We start from the raw sequence: 17,970 nt of genomic DNA on the forward strand, positions 1-17,970 counted from the left end.
AAAAAAAAAAACTTTGCGTTCCCTGCAAAGATTGCGTTCCCTCGCAAAGTTTGCGTTCCCTGGCAGACTTTGCGAGGGAACGCAAAGTTGTTTAGTTTTTTCTTAGAGTGAATGTTTTTTTTTTTTTAATGCGCGTTTATGTACTTCCGGGTCATCTTCCGTGTAAACAAACGCAGCAAAGATGGCGTGTGTTCACCCGTGGGCGAGTTTAATTGAATTTTACTTTGAAATTGGCTTGAAATACAAAGAAATAAAATCAGTTCTGGATATTAAGCACGGTTTTCAAATAAGTGAAAGACATCTGAAGCGAGTGCTAAACAAAAAAGGATTCTTTCGTCGTAAAACGTTCACTGACTTGTACGGAGCCCCTTAGGGGACACGGAAGAGAAAAAAAAAAAACTTTGCGTTCCCTGCAAAGATTGCGTTCCCTCGCAAAGTTTGCGTTCCCTGGCAGACTTTGCGAGGGAACGCAAAGTTGTTTAGTTTTTTCTTAGAGTGAATGTTTTTTTTTTTTTAATGCGCGTTTATGTACTTCCGGGTCAGTTTGCCTACCCTTGCCTTGAATGCGCGGCTGTTCAAGAGACGACAGTACGTTGGAGGCGGCACTAATCATGGAGGAGGGCTTGGAACGTTTCTTGCGGTCAAGAGATGTCCCTCACGGTGACATTATGCGCATGAAAAGCGACAAGCAACATACAATTCACTCTAACATAATTCCTTAATAATAGCAATATGGGTCCCTACTGTTAACTTTCTGTTTTGCATAATACTAGCGTGCAAACTGTTTACCTCTTGAGTGGCAAGAAAAGCATAAATTTGATTGACTATTATTTTAGTAACTATTTTTTAGTAACATAGAGGTAAAAATACAGTGTGAACTTAACTGGGGGAGGGGTGAAGCCAGCATTTCTATCTAGTCGAGCTGCACTGTTAATGCTCTTATAGTATTGAAGATATTTAACACAAATTAAAAACTACGTTACAAAAATAGTAAATGTACTGCCACTTCCAGATGTTTAATATTGAATACATTTAATTATGACTGCTGTGTGCCATTACTCATGTGAATATATACAAAATACGTTATTAAGTAAGTAAACATTGCAAGTATTTATTCTCATATTTCATATTTGCAGGTTGACATGGCAGTAATTTCCCTTTTGACTGACGAGCAATTGGGCAAATATATCACTTCCTACGGTGATCGAGTAGCTGTCCTTTGCTTTTGTCGACAGAAAATGCCCAGTGCTGATAATGAAACTCTCATACAGACATTAAGGGACAAAATAAGATCAAGGAAAAAAGGTGTACTGAGTGGAACTCCAGGTGTGCTCCAAAACCACGACAGGGGAATGGCAAGAGAAAAAAAAATTTCTGCGGAAACGAGTTGCAGGAAGATTGAAATAGGATGGCTCCATTTTTATGGCAATGAATATACCATCAAGTTAGGACAACCAATGGTGGAGGAACAAGGCATGCCATTATGGAAAAAACAGCAACTGTTGCTCAGATTTTGGAATTGGGAAAAGAGTTATTTTTCCCAGATGGAAGCTCAACCAAAGGATCAGTTGGTGACTTTACTTTTGAGGTATGTGACTTTAAAAGAAATCAGATTACTTTAGATGAAACGGTTGGCAGACTCTATGAAAAAAACAAACTGAAGCTGCTGAGATTTTACATTTGCACAAAAGAAGTTCCTTCCACATGTCAAGTGGATGAACACAGTGAAGATACTTTATCTGTCACCAACATGAAGGGAGGACTTTCACAGTTGAATGAAGATGGATCTCACCTTAACGGAGGTGATCTGTATAGAAATGTACTGGATCACGGACACTCATCTGACAGTGACGTAGGCGAACAGGTTTGTGCCAGTTGATGCATTATTTGTTATGCTCGATTTAAGTAAAACAGAAGTGAAGTCTTTTTGCTACTCAAAAAAGAAAAACATGTGTGCCAACAATGAACATGTTTGCTAAAAAATGCATCACAAAGACTGAGGGAAAATTCACAGCTATTTAATACTATTTCTAATGTGTTTTATCCTAATCTGTAGTGTTTGCCCAGCATTTAATCAGAATAAAGTGCTTACCATTAGATGATTTTAAATTGTTGCAGACAATTGTTTTAGAGTTCACTGTATTTGTTGCAGAGTTTGCAATTACAAGCAAGGTGTGGCGGTTCGGTGAACCAAGTGGAGTGAAAACAGGACCCAAAAGCAAGCGTGGAGAGGAGAGGAGGTTTTATTGGTATGATAGGAGGGGAAGCAGCGAGTTCGGGAGCCGGGGATGGGTGGCTGGTGGAGGAGCGACGCGACAGGGCAGACGAGCCTGCAGCAGCGGGAGAAGGCGGGCCGGTGACGGCGCAGCGGGAGGCAGACAGGCGCTCTGGCGGGAGGAGCGCGGGCGAGGAGATCGGCGAGGCAGGGAAGATGCCGGCGAGGAGGCGGAAGCGGTGAACGGCAGGCAGGCAGCGTAGGGGCGGCCAAGGTGCAGGCGGCGGTCAGGAACTCGACGGTAGGCAGCAGAGGAGCGGGCTCGGACGGGCGCTGGGCGGCTGGAGGGAGAACGAGGACATTCAGAGGTTAACGACGAACGCATGTCACGGCAACCAGGCGAGAGCAAGGTGAACGACGACATGAGCCAGGTGCCACGGTTGGTCACGGGATAATCCGGCGTCTGGCTCCTGGCAGCGCTGAGCTTTAACCCTGCGGTGATTGCTGTTGATGAGCTGCAGGTGCGCAGGAGCCGACGCCCTCTCAAGCCGGAGGCGTGCCTGGCTGGAAACTGCCGGAGACCTGAAAACAACAATAACCTCGCCAGGCCCCACAAACCCGAACCCCCACACAAGGTTAAACAAACAACGACGACTTTCTGAGAGTGGGAGAGCAGAAGAGGCAGGAAAATCCCAACCATCTTCTTCAACCTCAACAGCAAATAATGAAACAAACATTGGCCAGGGGAAGGAGTCAGACATCAACACAAACGGACAGGATGCAGTTTGGATTAATCTCCCAAATTCTAAAGACTTCCCCTGATGCTTGCTTTGAAATTATGGACATGACCAGAGCAGTTCCGAATGGATTCTCACAAACAGAGATGGAGTACAGCTCCCCCGACACTTTTGAAGAAGCAGATACAGTTGAATGGGATCCAGAGGACAGCCTTGGGAGAATATATCAAGATGAGTCTGTAGTAATTGTTGGGGTAAGGTAGAAATACTAATGCAGGTTTTAAATCATTTGAAAGAGTGGCTTAATCTGCTAATTAAAGTCTGTACATTTCATACTGTCATACTTTTCTTTTTCTGAAATATATTGAGATTTTGGGGGCGTTATAAAAATATGTAAAATTCCATTTTAGAAAGACTCAGTATACAGTAAATAACAGCGTAATAAATTGTTTGACAAGGCCATTAACTTGAGGTTTAACGAATAATACGTTTGTCATTTAATACATTGTGTTCAATTAATTCTTCAGAGTTCTGGGATGTAGGTGGGACCGAACAGGCTTCACAACCTCCTCTCCCTCCTGCTGCTAATGACCTGCCTTCGCAAGTTGGACAGTCCACTCAACAAGAGGTGACTGCACAGGTAGGCTCCATTGCAAGTTACCCCAAACACACTCTCTAAACTACTGACTTATTTTACACAACTGTTAAGTAATTTAATATCGTATTTTGTCATTTAATGGTCCTACAGTTTACATTTACAGTTTCAGGGATTGAGGGGAACATTATCATGGAGAAGCAGCATTCAGTTTTTGTGCGACGTCACATATATAAAACATACTTCCAGAGAATTGCAAGAATGCTTAAGGTGTGAATTTCTTGAAAACAAAAATATAATTTCGGAAATGTTTGTTGTTAAATAATCTGAAGCAACACTTTAATTTTAATCCTTAACATAAATTTTAAGTTGACTATTTATAGTAGTTCTGTTGGTTTTTGGGAGGTAGGGGCCAGGTCAGAGGTACAACCATTCGATTCCCACTCCATCCAATCATGTGTCCTCCACAGCCACTCACATTAATGTATGGCTTGGTGTGAATGTTTGGTGGTGGTCGGGAGGGGTCGTAGGCGCACACTCGCAGCTACGCTTCTGTCAACCTGCCCAGGGCAGTTGTGGCAAATACGTAGTTTAACACCACCATCGTGTGAATGCATGAGTGCATGAATAATGTATTCATTGTGAGCACTTTGAGTGTCTGGTAATTGTCCAGAAAAGCGCTATATAAATATGATGCATTATAATTATTGTTAGGTTTTTACTTGCATTATAGGACACATAGGATCAGGCATTATTTTGATACTCACACAATTATCGTCAAAGTTCATTTCACATTTCACCTTTGCTTTGTTGACTAAACATTATTTTTGTTGTTTGAATGTTTATTCTTTCAGGACAGTGGACCAAATCAAACGCAAGACGTGCTCTCAATTTCAAGCAGTCTCCTGTCCCCGACAACCTCACCTGACAACCATAGCGATCCAAGGACTACATGGCATGCATCGATTTGTAGGATAAAGATTGTTGATGATCTTTTGTCAGTGTTTATGGACAGTAGTATAATGGAATTCAATTTAAAGATTAAGTTTGTAAATGAAAAAGCTATTGATGATGCTGGCGTGTCAAGGGAAGGTTACACTGCATTCTGGGAAAAATTTCTTGAACAGTGTGAGGGGGAAACAGAGCGGGTTCCAAGGCTGAGGCCAGATTTTTGTGAGGCTGAATGGCAAGCGGTTGGCCGGATCTGGGTGAAAGGGTTATTAGACCATGGTGTCATGCCAGTGAGGCTATCAAAAGCTTTCATGTTAGCCTGCATCCATGGCATTGACTCAGTTGATGTAGACATCCTTACATCATCATTCCTTAACTACCTTCCTCCCATTGAGAGATCAGCAGTTGAGAAGGGCCTCCAGGGCACAATAGAGGAAAGTGATGAAGAGGACTTGCTTGATGTATTTACAAGAATGGGTTCCCATTTCCTCCCACCAAAGACTAGCTTACAGCCTGCCATTCAAACAATGGCTCATAAAGCCCTTCTACAAGAGCCCAAGTTTATACTTGATTGTTTCGCCACAATAATGATACTTGTGCATCACAAATTACCAGATAAGCGAAGTGTGTTGTCCCTGTATGACTCCAAGAAGGCCACAGGCAAAAAAGTGTTGCAACTGCTTAAAACAACAAAGATGGTGATGTCTCAAGGAGAGCAAGCAACCTTTAACTATCTCCAATGTTATGTAAAAAATGCTGATCAAACCAAAGCTGAAAAAATCCTGCGTTTCTGGACTGGTTCCTCTGTCATCTGTGTTGACAACATTCTGGTATGCTTCAATAGTGAAAGTGGACTGAACAGAAGGCCTGTTGCCCATACCTGTGGAGCCACACTTGAAGTACCATGCACATACAGCTCTTACCCTGAATTCCGCACAGAGTTTGACAACATTCTGTCCAGTAACCACTTAGAAATGGACATTCTTTAAATCTGACACCATGCAGAGAGTAGGCTTTTCTGTTTGTACATTAATACACTGCCATAGTTTCCACATTTTCTGCTCCACTTATTTTTATGATGGTTCCATGTTAGATGGAGCACTATCTTATTTTTGTGTGAGAAGCGGGGTTCATCGTGGATTGTTCACCAGACCAGGACCAGGAATGTGGGAGAAAGTTGGAGCACATGGAGAAAACCCACATGATCAAGAGAACATGCCAAATGCCACGCAGAAGGCTGAAGACTGGATTTGAGCATGCAACTTTTTAGGTGGATGTGATAACTTCTCATCCTGTGCTGCAGTTATATACATTTGATTTGATTAATTTAGCTTTGAAAAAGGCATGTTGTACGAGTGATCATCACGTTCCACAATTTTGAGGTCCTTTTGTGTGTGAAGTTGGCTTGTTCTTCCGATGATTGCATGGCTGTTCTACAGGTACTCCGGCTTCCCTCCAAATTCCCAAAAGTTCCCTAATTAAGGTCCGTTGAAGTTTCTAAATAATAATTAAAAATAATAATTGGGGGAAAAAAGATGTCCCAAGACTCACAACACTTTTTTTAAGACCCAGAGTTGCCCATCAAGGGTCGAATGGTTAATTGCTGTTGATATGTAGTGTTCATACATTCTAAATTGTTAAAAAAATATTTGCTCTGTTACGAGAGTTTTTCCAGTTGCCATTCCATTTGCATCCAAAGGCTGTTCGTGAACAGATATCCTAACGTTGCCTTTCTGTCAGGTAAATTGATGTTTGTAAGAATTTGTGATTGCTAATAAAATTTGTTCTATTTCAGTGTAACATATTGCATTTTTTAAACACATGACACCACCTGCTGACCAAAGCAAGGAGTGACAATTATGTCATCATCTTTAACAGGCAAGTTTCTAAAATCTCAATTAGAATAATACAATACTACTTTATTTAAATAGCGCATTCCACAACAGCTGTCTGCAGAAATATTATTTAACATGCAGTTAGGTTCAGAAATTGTGGCTGAAGTCAGTGACCAAGACAGAAAGTGTATGTCATATTTTAATTTGAATGTAAAAGAAAATATGGATACTGTTAAAAAGGTCAGGTTGTTTTGTAGTATGCCGTTGTAGCACCCTCTGGTGGCTCGCCTGTTCATACAATTGAATTTTAGATGGGCATGTTTTTAGCCACCTATTTTAGGACCCACGAAAGGTAACAGACAAGGGATGTACAGTCATTCTCTCCGAAGCCATCCAACCACAAGGTGTGCGTGCATTAGCATAAACCACACACACAAACACATCCATATCGAAACAAATTAAAGATTACATGGACCAAACTGGTTTGATTATTCCTCTTCTGGACAATATTGTGTTCTAACTGGACATACTGCAGCGGTTATCAACTCCTGAAAATCAACCCTACAAGCAAATATTTTACATGGTCCTTCGAGCCGGATTCGATAATTACTGCAGACAACGATGTCCTCTCAGGAAGAAGTACAAACCAGACCTAAACGTTTAACTCACCCTCCACACTACTTAAAAGACTATGATGTTACAACTGAACATCACGAGAATGACTCTGAACATACTCAACTAATGGAATCTGTAAATGAACAAGAATTTTCTGAAGACAGTCCAGCGGAAGAGACCATAATCTCCTGTTTGACATACGATCAGTCAATACAACCACCAAATAATCAAGAAGCAGTACAAATGAGTGGTGAAAACAGTCTTAGAAAAAAGGAGTCATCACGCCAATGTCGTCGTGAGTCTTCAAGTCCACGTCAGCATCGCCGTGAGTCTTCAAAGTCCACGTCAGCATCGTCGTGAGTCTCCAAGTCCACGTCAGTATCGTCGTGAGTCTTCAAGTCCACGACAACATCGTCGTGAGTCTCCAAGTCCACGTCGTCGTAAGTCTTCAAGTCCACGTCATCGTCCTCATCCACACCGTCGTGAACCTCCAAGTCCACGTCATCTTCATCAGCAACACCGTCGTGAGTCTTCAAGTCCACGCCAACGCCGTCGTGAGTCTTCAAGTCCACGTCAGCATCGTCGTGAGTCTCCAAGTACACGCCGTCGTAAGTCCTCAAGTCCACATCAGCATCGTTGTGAGTCCACAAGTCCATGTCAGCATCGTCGTGAGTCTTCAAGTCCACATCAGCATCGTCGTGAGTCCTCAAGTCCACGTCAGCATCGTCGTGAGTCCACAAGTCCACGTCAGCATCGTCGTGAGTCTCCAAGTCCACGTCAGCATTGTCGTGAGTCTCCAAGTCCACGTCGTCGTAAGTCTTCAAGTCCACGTCATCGTCCTCATCCACACCGTCGTGAACCTCCAAGTCCACGTCATCTTCATCAGCAACACCGTCGTGAGTCTTCAAGTCCACGCCAACGCCGTCGTGAGTCTTCAAGTCCACGTCAGCATCGTCGTGAGTCTCCAAGTACACGCCGTCGTAAGTCCTCAAGTCCACATCAGCATCGTTGTGAGTCCACAAGTCCACGTCAGCATCGTCGTGAGTCTTCAAGTCCACATCAGCATCGTCGTGAGTCCTCAAGTCCACGTCAGCATCGTCGTGAGTCCACAAGTCCACGTCAGCATCGTCGTGAGTCTCCAAGTCCACGTCAGCATTGTCGTGAGTCTTCAAGTCCACGTCAGCATCGTTGTGAGTCCACAAGTCCACGTCAGCATCGTCGTGAGTCCCCAAGCCCACGTCATCGTCATCAGCAACACCGTCGTGAGTCTTCAAGTCCACACCAACGCCGTCGTGAGTCTTCAAGTCCACGTCATCGTCCTCATCCACACCGTCGTGAACCTCCAAGTCCACGTCATCGTCATCACCAACACCGTCGTGAGCCTTCAAGTCCACGCCAACGCCGTCGTGAGTCTTCAAGCCCACATCATCATCGTCATCGTGAGTCTTCAAGTGCACAACAGCACCGTCGTGACTCTCCAAGTCCACGCCAACGTTGGTGTAAGTCTCCAAGCCCACGTCTCCGTGCTCATCAACATCGTCGCGAGTCTCCACGTCCACGTCAGCATCGTCGTGAGTCTCCGTGTCGACGCCGTCGTGAGTCTCCAAGTCCACGCCGTCGTGAGTCTCCGCGTCCACGCCTTCGTGAGTCTCCAAGTCCATGTCGTCGTGAGTCTCCAAGTCCACGCCGTCGTGAGTCTCCAAGTCCACGTCGTCGTCCTCATCAACCTCGTTGTGAGTCTTCAAGTCCACGTCAGCACCGTCGTCCACATCATCGTCGTCGCGAGCCTCCAAGTCCGCGCAGCCACCGTAGTGAAGCTTCAAGTTCGCGTCAACATCTTCGTGAGTCTGCAAGTCCTCACTATCACCGTCGTGAACTTTCAATTTCACACCATTGCCAGCGTGACCATGAGTCTCAGAATCTACGTGAATGCCGTCATAAACTCACCCAGCAGCGTAATAGACAGTATTATTCTCACCACCAGCATCACTATGAGTCAGGCGATCAAAGACGAATCATGTCCACCTACATTGATTCAAGCTACAACCCACAAAGTGATGGTCCAGAGAACAGATATGACCCCCCTAGATACAATACATGCCAACGTACATTTTCACCACCTCGTGGTGAACCAACATATCGAGGGCCAACTCCTACTATTCCCCATTTTGTAAATGAAGACCCACGAGAGTTCACACGTCTTAGGGTCGCACTCGATAATCTCCTGCCACGGGATGCGACAGAACAATTTAAATACCAGATTTTACTAGATCATCTCAGGCTAGAGGAGGCACTACTTATAGCCGATTCGTACTGTAGCAGTCGTTATCCATACAGTGACACTATGGATGCTCTTAATGAACAATACGGTCAGCCCCATCAGTTAGCACTGAAGCGTATCGCCCAGCTTATGGACGAACCGAACATCAAGAGCGGTGACATAAAATCATTCCGAAAGTTTGCTCTAAAGGTTCAGGCCCTAGTGGGAATGCTGGACCAGTTGGGCGACATAGGCCAAACGGAGCTAAAATGTGGATCACATGTCACCCGAGTATTAACTAAGTTGCCGCATCATCTCAGAGCAGACTTCAAGAGACATATTAACCCTCTTAGAACCCCCATCCCTACCTTAGTACACTTATCAGATTGGCTCGAATACGAAGTCAGGGTACAAGACGATAGTATGCAGTCCCCCCAAACCGCCAGCAGAGACCGCCCTTTCACCAAGAAAGAGCAAGCACTAGGGGTTAGGCCTAGAGGTACATTTGCCCTCCTTGGTAGTGATCATAATCAAATAGAAAGCACAACAGTTGCATGCGAACCCGAAGAAACTACAATAGAACCAAAGAAATTCTGCCCATTCTGTAACACCACTCAACACTATCTAAACCAGTGTACAAACTTTAAGATTCTCACAAAAGAGCAAATTAATAACTGGATTAAGACATACAAGAGGTGCTGGAGATGTGGGCGTAACCATTTCTCATCACAATGCACTTTAAAGGCAAGATGTAATAAATGCAAAGGGAAACACTTGGAAGTGCTTCATGAGGTAAATGCCGGTGAATTTCCCACTCCCACATCCATCCATCCGATCATGGCCGACAGCCCCCGTGCAATAAATTCTACCGCCGAAACACTCTATGTGGACAGACCAATTGGACACAATAAAGTGCTGCTCAAAATTATTCCTGTCACCCTGAGACATGGAGATGCATCACTCGACACCCATGCTGTGCTCGATGATGGATCGGAGCGTTCTTTTCTACTTCACGAGGCAGCTCAAGCATTAGGTATCCTGGGGAGCCCGGAGGACTTACACCTGCGCACTGTCCGGCAAGATGTCTGTATCATTCATGGTGCCTCTATGTCATTCACAGTGTCCTCAGCGACCAATCCCAATTATAAATACCAAATACAAGATACCTTTACAGCTAAAGAGCTATAGCTCTAGGAAGTCATTCCTACCCAGTAGCCGCCCTCAAGACGAAATATCATCACCTGAGAGAGTTGCCAATCCCAGAAATAAATAATGCACAACCACTGCTCCTAATAGGGTCGGACCATCCACACCTCATCCTACCAACAGAGCGTGTCCGGCGCGGACCACTTGACGGTCCAGCTGCAATCAAGACAGCGATGGGCTGGACCCTGCAAGGCCTTCCAGGTACCTGAAGCATTCCCCCCACTCCGCGCAATGCCATTTCACCTCCACTCAGCCACCCCAAGCCAATCTTCTTACTCATGTCGAACGTTTATGGCAGTTGGACATCTTGCCTTATCGAAGTGAGAGGGTGGTTACCAGGTCCAGGGATGACACTGAAGCACTCGAGACGTTATCCCAAAAACCTGTCAAGGGTGACGTAAATGGTGCCTCCAGATATGCCACACTCTTGTCGTGGAGAAAGAATCTGCCACAGCTGGTCGCACCCAAAGAAGCTGTTCTACCTCATTCACGCAGTATGGAGAAAAGGTTAACAAAGGATAATAGTAAGTTGATAGCTTATAAAAACGAGATCAACAAGCTACCCACCTTGGGATACACCAAGAAAATCACACCTGACGAAGTCGATTCCAGCAAAGGTTGGTACATTCCCCATCACACGGTAATGCACAATGCCAAAAACCGAATAGTGTTTAACTGTTCACTCAAGTATAAAGGACTATCACCGAATGAACATCTGCTGCCCGGCCCCAGACTCACCTCAAGTCTTTTGGGGATCTTGTTGCGGTTCAGAAAGAATATGGTGTCCATTAGCAGCGACATAAAGGGAATGTCCCACCAGATACGTCTCCTTCCCGAAGATTCAAGTCAAGTCAAGTCAATTTTCTTTGTATAGCCCTTAATCACAGACAGTCTCAGCTTTACATAGCCACAATCGACATCCCCGATCTTAACCCCCAGGAGGGCAAGGAAAAACTCACAAAACCTCATTAGGGGAAAAGTGAGAAACCTTGAGAAGGGACCACAGATGGGGGAATCCCCCTTCCAGGATGACCAGGCTGCAATGGATGCCAACTGGGCAACATTTGACACATACAATGATGCTATGCAATAATAGATGAGATAATATAAGAGTCAATTGAATGAAGTGCTGCAGGAAGATGACTTCAGTGGAGTGGGTCCTCATCCAGGGCCGTAATCTCCATGGCAGCATATCCGAGGATGAGCCTTCGATCTTGTACCGGTCAGTTGGTGTAAATTCAGTACAGCCACTTCCAAGTGAATCGCCATCACCTAATTCGGGGAATTGGGAACAGAAAAGAAAGAACAGAAATAGCAAACAGGCCAACAAGTAGTTCAATGAAGTGCTGAAATATAAGGAAATCAGAAAAGGCGCTGCATGAAGACGACTTCGGCAGAGCAGGTCCCTTCCCGGTTCGTCAGTGCCGTAATCTTCAAAGCATGTCCCCATCACCTAATTCCCAAGCAGGGGAAGGAGGGGGCAGAAAAGAGAAGAAGCGGCAGTAAACAGGCCAACAAATAATTAAATTAGATGCTAAAGTATATAAATAAATTGATCAAATGTCGCGCTGCAGGAAGACGACATCACTGGAACAGGTGCATGCCCAGTTGGTCAATGCCTTAAACTTCCTAGTGGGTCACCGTCACCTAATCCCCCAGCCGGGGGAAAAGGGGGCAGAAAAGAAAACAAAAGAAAAAAAAGCGGCAGTAAACAGGCCAACAAATATTTCAGCTAAATGCACAAGAGTATAAATGCGTCTTTAATAGTGTTTTGAACATTTCTACTGAGGTGGCGCCTCTAATATCTGAGGGAAGTGCATTCCAAAGCATTGGTGCCCGAATAGAGAACGCTCTAGAACCTGCGGACTTCTTTTTGGCTCGCGGCATCACTAAAAGACCAGCATTTTGTGAGCGAAGGTTTCGGGACGGAACATATGGTACCACGAGGTCAACGAGATAAGAAGGTGCTAAGCCGTGCAATATTTTAAAAGTAAGTAGCAGAACTTTAAAATCACATCTCAAGTGGACCGGAAGCCAATGCAAATTGGCTAATATCGGGGTAATATGATCAAACTTTCTCGTCTTAGTTAAGAGTCTAGCTGCTGCATTTTGAACTAACTGCAGACTTTTAATACTCGACATGGGGAGACCCGAGAGCAAAGCGTTACAATAGTCGAGGCGAGACGTAACAAACGCATGGATTAAGATTTCCGCGTCACACGTTGATAGAATTGGGCAAATTTTAGCAATGTTACGCAGATGAAAAAACGCAGTTCGAGTAATATTTTTAATGTGCATTTGAAAAGACATAGTTGCGTCAAATATAACACCGAGATTTTTTGTTGAATCCTTTTGGATAATATTACATTTATCGATATTCAGAGTGGTGTCTTTGAAAAGGTACCGATGACGCGCTGGTCCAATGATGAGCATCTCGGTTTTATCTGAGTTAAGACGCAAAAAAGAAGATCAGTCGTACCTGAGATTTCTCTGGCGGAACACAGTGACTGAACCCCCTGAAGTGTACCAGTGGTTAGTTCTGTTGTTCGGAACCGTCTCAAGCCCTTGCTGTGCTACGTTTGCTTTGCAAATGCATGTGACAAATAACAGTCAACCTAATGAAGATGTGCGTGCGGCAATTGAGCGTTGTCTCTACATAGACAATTGGCTGAAAAGTTTACCATCAGTCGAGAAAGCTAAGTCACTAGCCAACAAACTACGAGATTTGCCGGCAGAAGGTGGATTTGAACTCAGGCAGTGGGCAACCAGTCACCCAGAAACGCTTGAACACCTTCCCGTTGAGTGCGCATCGGAAAGTACAAAACTTTGGGTCACTCAAACCCATCATGACCCATCTGACATCGCAGATCCCGATCCCATTACACCAAATACACTCTTGACGGGGCGGCAAGATTCATCTCTGCCACAGGTGGTGTACCCCGAATCCGATCTTCTGAGCAGGAAGCGTTGGAGACATGGCCAAATTCTCGGTGACCAGTTTTGGAAATGCTTCACACAAAATCACCTGCCCGCCTTACAAACTCGTAACAAATGGACAGAGGACAAGGATGACCTCAGGGTCGGAGCTGTGATGATGTTGGCGGACCCACAGTCTCCGAGAGCCCTTTGGCTTGTCGGAATAGTTAAGACTACTATACAGGAAAGAGACAATAGGATCCGACCGGCAGAGGTTCGCGTGAATGACAACATTTTCGTAAGACTGATGTCTCGCCTCATAAAGTTGCCCGCCTTTCCACCAGAAGAAGACAATTAACTGGCTTCAAGGGATACAAATCTGCTTCTCAGATTTGGGGGCGGCTGTTAAAAAGGTCAGGTTGTTTTGTAGTATGCCGTTGTAGCACCCTCTGGTGGCTCGCCTGTTCATACAATTGAATTTTAGATGGGCATGTTTTTTAGCCACCTATTTTAGGACCCACGAAAGGTAACAGACAAGGGATGTACAGTCATTTCTCTCCGAAGCCATCCAACCACAAGGTGTGCGTGCATTAGCATAAACCACACACATACACACATCCATATCGAAACAAATTAAAGTTTACATGGACCAAACTGGTTTGATTATTCCTCATCTGGACAATATTGTGTTCTAACTGGACATACTGCAGCGGTTATCAACTCCTGAAAATCAGTCCTACAAGCAAATATTTTACAGTTATATTATTCTTTTCCACTATATTCATGATCGTTTTCTTGTCCAATTGTTCGATTTACTATAATGACTTTTACATTTGTCTAATTGTTGTATTTTCTGCAGTTTGCAATAAAGAAAAAAAAAATAAAATAAATAAATAAATAACGAATGCAGGGAGAGAGCCAAGATGGCTGCGACGTAAGAGAACGTATGTTGTTCAGATAGTCAAGGGGTTTTGTGATTAACACCAAGTTATGTAAGTACAAGTTGATTTTTTTAAGCTTTCACGCATCCAACCTTGTATTTTGAAGTGAGACACGTTTTTTTTGGATGGGAAAGGGAGTTAAAAGGAAGAAAAGCAATAACTTGTCGACAGCGGAGTCCTCAGTCATGCCCAGCGACGACACAACTGCCGCGGTAACAATGGAAGAAGTTGATGGAAATATGGAACTTTCAAGCTTTAAAATGCCCCAGAACGGTACTCCAAACAAACCGTCACCGAAAAGAGCAAAGCGAAGATGAAGGTGGTATACTAGCGGCAATTAAAGCTCTATCTGCTAAACACGATGAGACCTTTCAGAAAATTTCAACCATTGAGAAAACAACGGAGGCCACTTCACAAGAGGTTGCAAAACTAACTGCGACAGTCCAACAACTAACGTTAGATGTTGGACAACAAAAAGAAAAAGGAGTACAAATGGAGAAGGAAATTAAGAAACTCCAGGCTGAAAATAAACTCCTGAAAGCAAGTATTGCAGAGAGCCGTCGCTGGTCATTGAAGATTCACGGAATGAAGGAAGAAGACAACGAGAATATCAGGTCCAAAGTTATCACCATCCTGGAGGGAACTGCACCATCCACCCGAGGTTGCTTGAAGGAGGGGATTGACATCGTTCACCGCATTGGACAGAGACGTCCAGACGGCTCGACTCGCTCAACTATAGTCCTGTTTGCTTTGCGACGACACCGGGATGCTGTTTGGAAGGAGGCGAGAGGTTCCAGGTTTCTTCTTGACAACAAGCTGAGGATCACCGAAGCTTTGTCCCCAGAGGATAAAGCTTTGGCCTTTGGTTCAGAAAGCAAGAGAAAGAGGGGAAAAAGCTGTTTTCCGTGGTCCTTTCGTCTTCATAAATGGGAAGAAGATGGACTTTCCACAGGTAACTTAAAATAAATTGGTCTTTTTGACTAAAGTGGGCTAATCCGGAACAAAACTGTAGAATGTTTGAGACTGTGCAGACTTTCATGGGACCCCTTTTGGAGACAATTATTATTTGATGTGAACTTGATTTTAAATAATTTGTTATTTTAATTATTTGGTTGTTTTATAGTTTATAATTTATTTAATTTCTACACTAGTATATTTCGAATACAAGGTTGTTTTGAATTTTATAGAAAAGATTCGTTTTGATTACAAAAGGTTCCTTATATTTATGTGCGTGTGTGTGTGCGTGTATGTGTGTTTGTTTGTTGTTTTTTTTTTATATATCTTCTGTCTTACTTATTTATATATATTAATATACACATTTTATTTAATTATTATTCATTTATTTTCTTTTTATATATTTATTTATTATTACGAAACTCTTTTTTTTCTACAAACCATTCCTATACTTTGTTGCACTAATCACTCGTCCTACAACTGTCTGACATCTTCAATCACTAAATAGTCTACACATACTTTACATCCTTTATTCTTCAAGTTTGTTTAACTCACGATTGTGCCGTGAGAGCAAAATGTTCTTTTACTAAATGCTTAGATAATTTAAATGGTTGTTAATCGCCACCTCTTAAGATCTTTATTTTCTAAAAGCGCATTTCTTGTCTGGTATTTCAAAATTTCAAGTGTTCTACTCTGTTTTCATGGATCATTTGTTTAAGTCTCTTAATGTTGTGTCCTTAAATGTTAAAGGTCTGAGGGATATTACTAAGCGTAAGGCAATTTTTTTGTTTTGTAAAAAATCAGAAGCTGACTTAATTTTACTTCAGGAAACACATTCTAGTGAGTCAGACGTTAATTTTTGGAAAACACAATGGGGGAATCTATCTTATTTTAGCCACGGCACTAATCATTCTGCAGGGGTCTTGATTTTCTTGCATAAATTCAAGGGAGAAGTTCTTGAGACAATATCTGCTAGTGATGGTAGATGGATTCTGTTGATAGTTAAACAAGACGATGCTAAATTTATCATTTGCAACATATACGGATTTAACTCTCACAGTCTTAATAAAAGATTATTTGAATTAATAAATTCAAAATTAAACGACCTCAACAAAAAATACCAAGGAGCTGTCACCATTATTTGTGGAGATTTTAACGAGTGCCCAGACGACACAAAGGATCGATATCCTCCTAGATTATCCCAGAGATCAACAAATAACCTTCTGTCATTACTTTGCTCTAATCTCTCCCTGACTGATGCTTGGCGATTTTTTTAACCCCAATGTGGTGGAATTCACTTGGTGTAATAGAAATGCAACACTGAAATCTAGAATAGATTTATTTTTAATATCATCATCTATTCTTCAATTTGTAAAAGAAGTTCATCATAAATATGCCCCATTAACAGATCACATGCAAATAATTTTAAAATTGGGTAAAACCCAAGAAAACTGTTAGGTTGAAGATATATTTTATCCCATATTTTACTCTATTAGTATTGCAAAAGAATTGTTCCACAGCGTGACCTATGTTTGACCATATGGATGAGAAGACTTCACAGAGAAGCGGATGCCTGAGGACTGGATCAACGTCTGCAACATCAAAAGAGGTGTGCCGAGACACACCTCTGAAACAAAAGGACTGAGACTTTAGTACCAGAGCACTAAAAGGCATATCTGCCTTTTCAATCAGTGGATGACTGCCATTGATGTCTGTCTTTCCTCTTGTGTCTGAGATGTTTACATATTCCTGCTGGTGCTCCCCCCTTCATCCCTTAGTGCAAATACGTTGTATTGTTAGGGACTTCCCTAATAAAATAGAGGGCTCGGCGGAGTGTGCTCCAGAACGAAGTTGGAGATGTAACTGAGCACACCTCCGTTCGTTCTCCTCGCGAATAAAAGATCAACTCTTGTCTTCCTTCCATTCATTTAGCCTTTGTTCAGTGAATGCTTAAGTGATTGAACCTGACAGTAATTATTAAATGCATCTGAGGGGATATTTGAAGAGTTTGAGTTTTGTTCAATGGACCATACATATACGAGCCAGCCAAACACAGCGAGAAAACCAGCGCTGACTCCAGTCGCCATCAAGTTGCCAACTCCTGACATTCCAGAACCTTTGAGAGAAACTGAGACTGCTTGCGTTTCTCTTTCTTGTTCTTTTTTGAGTTCAACTTCTAGATCTGTTTTTCACCTTTTCACACAGCGTAATGAAGGCCAGTTGAGCAAGTGGAACAAGTAATTTTATTGAGAGTGGAAGGCACCGATTTCATAAGCACCGTTTCTTCTCACACCTTTTCCATTAGGTACGATTAAAAAGACGACTGAAAAGCATAACGTTAACAAATGTTGCTCTAGGCAAATGCAATTAATTTCATTTACATGTTTGATGTTAACACAAAAAAAAAACATCACTCAGACACAATGGTTCTTCTGGCACTGATCACATTGGCTTAATGTCAATAAAAAAGCTTTGCAAAATTCAATACATCATATTTTATTCAAAATCACATTTACATCTTACCACAAAGAGTCAGTTCCTTCAGTTTTTTTTGTCTTTTTTTTAAGCTTGAACTATCGCTGCAATTCTCACCAGCACAATTGTGTCTCTCAGCACTATGTTTAGTGGAGAATGTTTTAGCACAAACGCTGCAACTGAATGGCTTGTCTCCACTGTGCGTTCTTGTGTGGCTTTTTAAATTTCCCTTTTGAGAGAAGCATTTTCCACAAGCAGAGCAGGAAAATG

At 43.0% G+C, this 17,970-nt stretch overlaps 1 pseudogene; it reads left to right on the forward strand.

The window, feature by feature from the left end:
• Window positions 1–513: 513 nt before the first annotated feature.
• On the forward strand, window positions 514–5,653 carry LOC148342213 (uncharacterized; annotated as a pseudogene).
• The last annotated feature ends 12,317 nt before the right edge of the window (window positions 5,654–17,970 follow it).

This window comes from Idiotropiscis lumnitzeri, chromosome 2, assembly GCF_059441095.1.
Source record: "Idiotropiscis lumnitzeri isolate Australia: NSW breed Sydney's pygmy pipehorse chromosome 2, RoL_Ilum_1.0, whole genome shotgun sequence".
In the NCBI taxonomy this organism is placed as follows: domain Eukaryota; kingdom Metazoa; phylum Chordata; class Actinopteri; order Syngnathiformes; family Syngnathidae; genus Idiotropiscis; species Idiotropiscis lumnitzeri.